Genomic DNA, 10,282 nt, shown 5'->3' with positions numbered 1-10,282 from the left:
TGCCTTTTCATTTATTTTTCCCTGTTTTATAAAAATTAAGGGAAGAGGGAAAGAAATTCCATCCATTTAGAACAGTTAACAAGCACATCATTTAACCTTGATCAGACACAGTTTGGATTTGAGTGATCCAACTGTGCATTTACTTGTAAAGAGAAAGAAAATTGAGGAATATTTAAAATGCTAAAAAATCTTAGAAAGTAAATGCACCACACAGATACATATGTATGTTTCATGGACTTTCTGTACATTTAATATTCATATGTACTAAGATTCTGTAGTTAATTTCTGAGGAATAATTATCAACATGTATCTTCTATATCTTAGCCCAGAAGAGCTCTCGATCATGATTTTCACCTATTGATTTTTTTCCAAGATTTTTGCAAGAATCAGTCACATACTAAGCTAGAACTGTTCTTAGCTAGGAAGACCCCAGATATAATTCTTATGCTGCAAAAAAATGTTCATGGGGCTTTGTCACTATTTAAGTGCTTTCTCTGAAACATATTGTAATATGGAAAGACTTGTATCAGAGCTCCATAGGTTTTCTTGTAATAAAGCATAGTAATATGATGTGGTGGAGATGACAGGAACATTGTAAAACCAGGCTTTAAAGTCCAAGCTTTTTGCACTAGGGTACAGCTGCCTTCCCAGAAGTTAATGCTGCCCCGAAGTGGAGCAGAAATCTCCAAGGCAGCAAGCTTCCTACGGAATGGGCTTGGGAGGTCATGGTAGTCAATATGTAAGCCCCCCTGGAGCCAAAAGTTTCTGTGTACCAAAAAAAAGTTTCCGTGAGTTACAAAGTTTTCATGTGAAGAACTGAAAACTTGTCCTCTTATTCACTGAGTAGAAAATATTTATTGAGTCCTTACTATGGGCCAGTTTCTGTTCAAGTGTTTTATATGGATGAGGTTGTTTATATGGAAGAGAGACTTATCCTCAATCTACAGATGAGGAAATTGAATTACATCTCACAGCTTACAAGCAGTGGGTCCAACATTTGAAGACAAGCAGTCTGCTCCAGAGAATGTATCTTCAACTACCATGAACTCATGATTTCTACTCGAAGAAAACAGGTGGTGTGGAGGAATATTCTAGGTAGTGATGGTGGGAAGATAATAGCGTCTTCAGCCCTGCAGGGAAAAATGTCCCTGCAGTGAGATATATAATGAAGCAGAAAGGGTGGCTGGCTTGGGATCAGACTCAGTTCTGTGACACCGGGCAAGCCAGTTGGAAATGATGATGGGTGATATATTTTAAGGCGAGTTTTTGCACATTTCTAACATTTTGGCTATATATTTATGTAAGTTTAGTTTCTGCTCTTCAGCTACATTCACTATTGGTTATATTGCCAGATTCCTGAATGGGTGTTAGTGCTCAGAAATCACTGTTGTTGGAAAAGGGAACAGGATATGGAAACTTAAAACCAATTAATTGTAAAAGTTGCATTGGTTGGTCTTAAAAATGGAAGGAAGAATTTAGTCTTTGAAAAAAGTTAAGCTGCCATTAGCTCCAGTAAAAACATCTATCCTGAACAAAGACTCCAGGAGATAAGCAGAGAGAAAAAGTTTGAGGAGTGTTTATTTTTTTTTAATTCCAGACTCTCAGTCACTGGCATGGTACCAGAACTCATGATGAAGGGTTGACTAGAGGTCACAGATAGTGGGTGCCGGTGCAGCTTCCACCATGGTTTATGTCAAAGAGCCCAGACCCTTTCTCTTTCTGCTAAATGAAATCGATACTTATGAGTTAGTAAGGTATCTCTACTGATGCAGCCAGCCTGAGAACGCCATGATCAGAGTGCAGTGCCATCACAGAGCTAAGCGTCAATGAGGACACTCTAGAGCCGCTGAGTCCAATATGGGACATGTGTCCTATATGTTCACTTCTGAGCACCTGAAATGTGGCTGGTGCAAACTGAGAGATGCTATACGTGTAAAGTACACAGCAGATTTTGAAGACTTGGTACAAAAAAAGAATGTAAAGTAATGCAATAATTTTATATATAGTATTCTGGGTATATTTGGTAAAATATATTATTAAAATAATAAATAAAATACATTATAAAATTCACCTTACCTTAGTTTTGGTTTTTTACTTTTCAAAGTGTGGATTCTAGAAAATTTTAAATTATGTGTGTAGCTCACTTTACTGATAGGGAGGCTGCCAGGTTACTTCTCAATATGGGGCAAATTGACTTAATACTTTGGGATGAAGGACCTCATGTTCACTGTTACTCAATTACATCTCATTCAATTCAGTCCAGATGGTTAAGATGTTTGGGATTCCAACTCAGTCATCTGATATTCTGTGCTTCTCCACTTGATGGTATCTGTCCTCTGTATTGGTTGAGACATCAAGAATTTTTATCCAAATAGTGAAGAAAAGAATTGAAGGCCAACTCTTGAATTTTGCCATTGAAAGCCTTGCTCCAGGTTGTCATCAAAACATCAGCATATAGTCATATCAGCCTCCATGAAAATAGCTGTTTTGCATGTAGCCATATTTCTTATCATGTCGACAAGGATATGCTGAGAGGCCTTGTTGAAATCCATTTATACAACAGCTTATTAGGAAATGAGGTGGGTCTGACTTGACCCATATTTGGGTCAAGCCCATATTTGCGCCCTAGGGATCAATACTTTCTAATTTACATGCTTACAAATGATGCCTAAGTTGACTATCATGTTCTTAGCTTTTGTAAAAACTGCGCATCTTCAGTCTTTCAGCCTCTCCTCCACAGTCCCTCAACATCACAGCCATGTTTAACAACCTCCTCTATATTCCTTTAAGCACTTAGATTTTGTCTAGTCCAGAAGACATGATTTCCTTTCAAGTGGTAAGTGTTTCTTGTCATCAGCTCTTCCCTCTTGGGCTTCCATTTCCTCCTACTAATGTTCATTCTGCCCTTTACATTTCAAACGTTCTTCCTGACAGAGTACAGATGCAAAATTGGAGGTTTTATATACCATAGTGATTAAAATGTATATGATCTAGAATCAAACTGCTTAGAATCAAACTCCAGTGCCACCACTTACAAGCTATGCCTCAGTTTTTCCATCTGCAAAATGGTAATAATAATAGCACCTATTTCACAGGGTCATTGGACACTTCCAACTGGAATCCCTGGCTTGTGGCAGATAGGCAAAAAGGAGCAAGTTAGTATTTCTATGTTGCTGAACTAAGGTTTGTTAAGGTTTATGATTTTTTTTTTTAATTTCTTCCCCTCTGCAATGCATGAGGTTTGCCTCAAGGTGGCACTATAATAGTGCTATGCTAGTGTTAAAACTCAGCCCTGAAACTCCGGACTTTTTTAAAAAAGCCATTTTCCGCCTATTATCACTTAAAAAAATGAGTTATTCATTAAAATGACAAGAATGATAACTTTCAATGCAAATTCAAATAAATAATGCACCTTGACTGTCTCTACCCTCCTCTCTTAGCCTCACTTAATCCTAATGTAGATTCCACAGGGGCTGGATTTTGATTTAGAGATCAATTCTGCCAAAAAACAAAAATAAATAAAAGATGGATCCTGAGAAAACAGTTGTGGAAAACATCGTGAGGAGCCAAACTAGATGATTAAAAACAAGTCAGGTAATTAAAGCCTGTGTCTCTTCTGCTGCCGCCGCCGCCGCCGCTGCTGCTGCTAAGTCGCTTCAGTCATGTCCGACTCTGTGTGACCCCATAGACGGCAGCCCACCAGGCTCCTCCGTCCCTGGGATTTTCCAGGCAAGAGTGCTGGAGTGGGGTCCCGAACCTAGGACAACAGAAAATTGATAGACAAGGTTTTCAGCAAGGCATTTTATGATCCATACCTTTATATCTTTGGGGGGCAGAATTAGAGACATATAGTTGGATTCATAACTCACTAACTATGGCTGAACATGCTGTTGATTAATGAATCAGTGTCAACCTGGAAGGGAGCTGGTCTCTGCTGGCACAAAACAGAGCTATGTCCTCTCAGTCTTGATCTATTCAGTACTTTTATTAGTGGTGAGCGTTCAGGAAGAGTGTAAAATGCCAAGTGCCTAGTATGTGTGTAACAGTTTCATAGCCCTAATGTGCTTGTAGGTCCAAAAGTCCTAGGAGAGAAGCAGGACACATTAAAGCTGACCAGATAAGCTTTGACTCCTGCACGATGCTCTGGATGGGGGAAGCACAGCACAACACAATTACAAGGGGGCTCGCACCTAATTTTGAGGGCAAGTAACTGTAACAGCTTCCCTGGTGGCTCAGTGATAAAGAACCCGTGTGCAATGCCGGAGATGTGGATTTGATCCCTGTCGGGAAGATCCCCTGGAGGAGGCCATGGCAACTCACTCCAGTATTCTTGCCTGGAGAATACCCATGGACAGAAGATCCTGGTGGGCTACAGTCCACGGGGTTGCAAAGAGTCGAACACAACTGAAACTATTGAGCACGCAAAACTGTAACCAACTAAAGAATCAGTTGATTCGAAGTTTTATACCATCAGGACCACTATATGAAGCTGTAAGTCTCCAAATGGTATGAGTTAGATGTCTCCATGTTTTGAGGTTTGATAAAAGAATTTTGACACTGGTGGGAGCAAGAAACTTCCCCTAATTCTGCTCACCAACTGCAACAAGAAGGAAGCCAGGTGAGCAGCCTGATGATGCTGTTAATGGTGATACCCCAGTTACTATTGCCGGGATCAAATTACGCCAAACTGAGCAGCTTGAAATAGCAACATTTATTTTTATTGCAAGCCCGCAGTATGGGATGGACTTGATGAAGACAGCTCCTTTGTGCATGTGGTGTCTACAGGGACAGCTCAAAACCTGGGGACTGGAGTTGTCTGAAAGCTCTATTCACATTTCTAATAGTTGACCCTGGGAGGATTCAAGCAGCTAGTGGCTGGAACAATGAGGCTTCTTGGGAATTTTTATCCCCATGTAACCTTGGCTGCATGGCAGCTTTAGCATAGCTGCCCTTCCTCTATGTCAGTTCAGGGCTTACCAAAACACATGTTTCAAAAGACAAAAGAAAGGAAAAGCTTTATTTCTTTGTATGACCTAGCCTCCTAAGTCACGCAGCATCTTTTCTCCATATTCTTTCTATTCGTGGCATCCACAAAGGCTCACCCATATTCCAGGGGAGAGAAATTAGACTCAACCTTTTGATGAAAGACTCTTCAGGTTCTGAAAGAGTACAGAGATCTGCATATACTGCTGTGCCCCCCCCTTTTTTTAAGAAAATACAATTTGCCCGGGAGATCACATGAGATAAACATAAGAGCAGTAACCATGAGCCAGGGATGTTAGAGCAGCAATGGAGAAGCCTCATGGTGCTCTTGCAGCATGAAAGAGGGCAGCGAAAGTTAAGAAGAATGAAGGGACTATCTGCACATCCATGAGCACCTCCCTGTCCCTGCCACCCAGGAAGGGAAGATTCTGGGAGCAGGAGTCTTGGAAATGGGACCTGAGCCAAAGGTAGCACCATTCTAGTCCATGGGGTTATCCCCTTCTCTGCTTGGTGGGGGGGGGGGGGGCCTGAAAAATGTGGGTTACACGTCAGTGACCTTCCATGAGAACATGAAGGATGCTGATTGGAGCTGTGGACACTCAAACCGGAGACTGTTGTCAAGAGGACAGGTCTGGTTCCTTTCATTCCCATAGCTGAAACCTCTCAGAACCTGGTTCTGGGAAAAGAGGACTACTAGTTGTGTTTCCCTGGAGGAGGGCATGGCAACCCACTCCAGCGTTCTTGCCTGGAGAATCCCCATGAACAGAGAGGAGCCTGGCGGGCTACAGTCCATGGGGTCACAGAGGGTCAGACACAACTGAGCGACGAAGCATAGCACAATTGTGTTTTAAACCAAATAGCACAAGGAAAGTCCTTAAAGTCAATTGCATCTTCTGGTAGCCCTCAGGACTTGCCATAGTGTGATCACTGAATTCATCCCCACCAGCTGCCAAGTGCTGTGCAAGGTGCCGAGGATAGGTGTGTGTAAGGTGCTCAAATATGCTTCTCAGCACGGGGTGAGGGGGGGGCGCTCACAATCTAGTGCAAGGGGTTCCCACACTGACCCCTGACCCCATATAATTCATGTTCAGTGCAGAAAACTTGGAAAACATGCAAAATGTCACATTTGAACCTAAAACTCTAGGGAAGAACTCAAAACACAGTTACTCCAAGATGTGTGTGCATGCCAAGAATTTGATCAAAAAGGAGATGCAAACTCAAACTGTTACGAAGTACCACACTATGAGTTGTCTTTACATTTCTTTGATGGTCTTTGTTTTACATTTCTTTGAAGTTTCAAGCCTAGATCTAGTCAGCGTGGCTCACTTTCTAGAGAAACTGGCTGAGCTGAGACGGATCCTTGGCTACGTGTAAGCCATGGGCGTGTGGTCCCTGGAATTTTGGTGACAGCATATAAATCCAGAATGACCATAGAATCTCGGACTGGCCAAACTCTGGGCAATTCTTGGATTCATTCAATGTACAGCTATGTTTATCTTTTACTTAACTCTTGCTATAGAAACTGAGAGCCCCATCAGTGATACAGATGTAGGTCCAGGAAGACATAGGTTCAGGAAGGAGATGCACCCTGACTGATAACGCTCGCTCCACAATTGCCCAGAACACTGTCTATGAAATTGCAATGTTCTCAATTTGCTTGAGTGTGATCCTGCTTAGCTCCAGGTCTGCGGTTCTGAATCCAAGTGCTGACTCTGCAGTGAGACTGTCTGAATTCAAAGCCCAGATCTTCCCATTATCAGCAATGTGACCTCGGAGAAGTATCTGAACCTCTCTGAGCCTCAGTCTCCTGACCTACATCATATTCTGAAGATACACAACACGATGTACTTAAAAGTACTTGGCAAAGTACCTGGTATGCAGCAAATACTCTTTAAATATTAGTTATCACTGTGGACTGGATGTTTGTGGCCCTTAATTCTCCTCCAACCACCAAACTCATAGATTTCAGCCCTAATGCCTAGTGATGGTATTCAGAAGTAGAGTTTTCAGAAGGTAACAAGGTCATGAGGATGGAACCCTTATAAATGGGATTAGTGCCTTATAGAGATGTGAGAGAAGATCTCTCTTTCCACCATGTGAGGATACAAGAAGAAGACAGCCATCTGCAAACCAGGAAGCGTGCCCTCACCGGACACTGGATCTGCCAACACCTTGGACTTCTCAACCTCTGGAACTGTGAGAAATACATGTCTGCTGTTTAAGCCACCCAATTTATGGTAATTTGTTATAGCAGCCTGAGTGAAGACAGTTATTATTTACTATTATGAAATAAATACAATTAAACTTTTTTTGAAGAAATTTGCACTTCTGGTAAAACATTGTATTTTTGAAACCTTAACAGGTTATCTTCCCCTAGTGTCAACCAGTGTAAAACATTCATTGACCTGCTAATGTGTGGATTTCTGACCCTGTAGTACTCCCCACTCTGAAAAAAAACCAGAAATGTCCCTGCTGAAGGATTTCTGCAAAGAGCGGATGGAAACTGACCCTACATTCTCAGTGAGCTCCACGGCCAGAAAGACAGGAACTGCCAGGAGGGGGTGTACTATAAAACATTAATAGAGAAACTGCAAATAGAGTTAGGAGACCAGAAGGGGGCACTCTCACGCTCTGGGAGGACAGCAGATCCCCAGAGTAAGCAAGATTTCTCTTTCCTAGCAAGGACTCAGTCAGTGGGAAACCATGGACTTCTTGCTTACTACAACCCTTCCAACTTCCTTTCACTCTTAATGAAAGCGTTCTCCTTCCCTTGCTGTTTGGGACTAGCCTGTAGCTCACCCTGGTTGCAGACAATGAAATGTAATTCTCTACTGGTCAGAATAAACCCATCTTTGCTGGAGAAATATCTAGCAGTCTATTTGTTTCAGTCAATATTTTGGTGGCATGAACAGGGACCAGGAAAGACTTTCAGTGGTTCCAGGACTGCTAAACAAATAGGTATGGTATCCACACTTGAGCCCAGAGTGGCTTACTGCTTTTCTCATGAACCTGGAGTCGGAAGGTACATCTTTCTCTTGGATCTGACCTCACACTCCCTTGTGTTTAAAGCTCTCCTTTATTTAGGATCTATTTAAAGGTTTCATCTTTCTGGTTAAAGCTTTATTCTCTATGTGAGTTACTGTTTGGAACTTTGGTCTGATCTTAAAATCAGACTGTTTGAAGTTCTCATGCCCTGAGATGACAGCATAGACCAACTGGAAGAAGAAAGACTCCTCTTCTTTCCCAGTAAGGACTCAGCTGATGAAAAGCCATGGACTATTTGTTTACCACAGCCCTCCCAAATTCCTTTTCCTCTCTATAAAAGTGTTCTCCTTCCCTTGCCATGCTGGGACTTGTATGTACCTCGCCTTGGTTTCAGGCTCCGAACTCCAATTCTCTGCTGACCCAGCAATCCATCTTTGCTGGAGAAATATCTGGTAGTTCACTTGTTTCAGGTCAACAGTACTAAAGGTTAAAAGAGGGAAAAGCAAACCAACCACAGAGTCTTATAAGAAATAAACACAGGTGGCTCCAGAATTGACCTGTGGTGTACCATCTGTCAGGGTGTTAATACAGCAGGAAGCCTTAAATTTCTTGGGCCTATGCTGCTGGAATTCTGAAAGTCAAGACTCACAGTACTTGGTGTGACCTGTACCAGCACCAGGGTGACCAACTCATCCTTGTTAGTTTCTGGTCTTAGAATTAGAAGTTTCAAATTCCAGAATGAAACTTGGGGTCCATGGGTTGTGTGCCTGAGCCTGATTGCAAAAAACCTCCAGAGGGAAAGCCCAGGCCCATAAGAAACATTTTTGAGACGGTTTCTTTATTTCCAGGAGAAGGTGCTGTCCACTCTGGAGGGGTTTGTTCTTCAGTCCCTCGGTCATGTCCAACTCTTTGCGACCCCATGGACCCCTTCATCAAGCCAGGACGGTTGGTCACTCTATGGACCCGCATTGAAGGGGCAGCTTGCATGGAAGATGCGTGTTGTTTGTAATTGCCATGGGCAAGAGCGATGGCTGAAGGGCCTGGATAGGCAGAGCCAGGCTGAGTCCTGAGAATATTCCATGAAGGAGGAATCTGTGAGAAATGTGCATGGAAACCTAGAAGAGCAGGGCCAAGACATGACTGTTGATGGGTGAGTGTGTGCAGTGACAGGCCAGACCCTGGTGAGTCCTTCTTGGACTGGTGCATGGATTGGCATGCATCGAAAACTGCACGCCACGTTGGACATTTATGCAGGGGAACAGAGAGGCAGTGATTTTCTTTACACATGCACCTCATCCTTTATATTGCAGCTGTAGAAACTGTTGCATGTACTGACAATATGGTTAAAATGTAAACTTGTCTTTCACACATTTCCATTTATTTTAATGAATAACTTTATTCACTCATACTTCTAAGAGTACAAGCTACTTATGTGGTTCTGGGCTTAAATTCCCTAAAAATGTCTTTAAAATTATTTTTCCGACTATATGCTGGCAAAGTCCTCTCACTTTTTGTTTGTTTTGTTGTCTCTTTATTTTTCTGTCGTGTGATTATTTGTTTTGTGCCAAGAATTTTCTTGAAATCAATATTAAGGGTTTTAATTTTATATAATATTAATAAAACACATTAGTTTCTGTGAACGATGGTATTATTCCATTTCAGAATTCCAGCCTTCCCTGACTACAGACAGTAGGCAATGGCCAGCTGGCTGACCTCAGAGTCCCTGTCACAGCCTGAGCCTGCAGGCACAGATTGCAAAACCCCTCCAGAGGGAAAACCCAGGCCCACAAGAAACATTTTTGAGACGGTTTCTTTATTTCCACGAGAGGTTGCTGTCCACCATGGAGGGGGTTGTTGTTTAGTCCCTCAGTCCAGTCCAACTCTTTGTGACCCCATGGACTGCAGCATGCCAGGCTTCCCTATCTTTCACTACCTCTTGGAGTCTGCGCAAACTCATATACTTTGAGTTGGTGATGCCATCCAACCATCTCATCCTCCATTGCCCCTTCTCCTCCTGCCTTCTATCTTTCCCAGAATCAGGGTCTTTTCCAGTGAGTCAGTTCTTCGCATCAGGTGGCCCAAGTATTGGAGCTTCAGTTTCAGCATCAGTCCTTCCAATGAATATTCAGGGTTGATTTCCTTTAGGATTGACAGGTTTGATCGCCATACTGTCCAAGGGACTCTCAAGAGTCTTCTTCTGCACCACAGTTCGAAAGCATCAATTTTTCGATGCTCAGCTTTCTTTATAGTCCATCTCTCACTTCCATCCATGACTCCTGGTAAAACCATAGCTTTGACTATGGAGGGGATAGGC

Source organism: Ovis aries, chromosome 1 (genome assembly GCF_016772045.2).
Source record: "Ovis aries strain OAR_USU_Benz2616 breed Rambouillet chromosome 1, ARS-UI_Ramb_v3.0, whole genome shotgun sequence".
Classification (NCBI taxonomy): domain Eukaryota; kingdom Metazoa; phylum Chordata; class Mammalia; order Artiodactyla; family Bovidae; genus Ovis; species Ovis aries.
Note: the sequence above shows the minus strand (reverse complement) of the source record.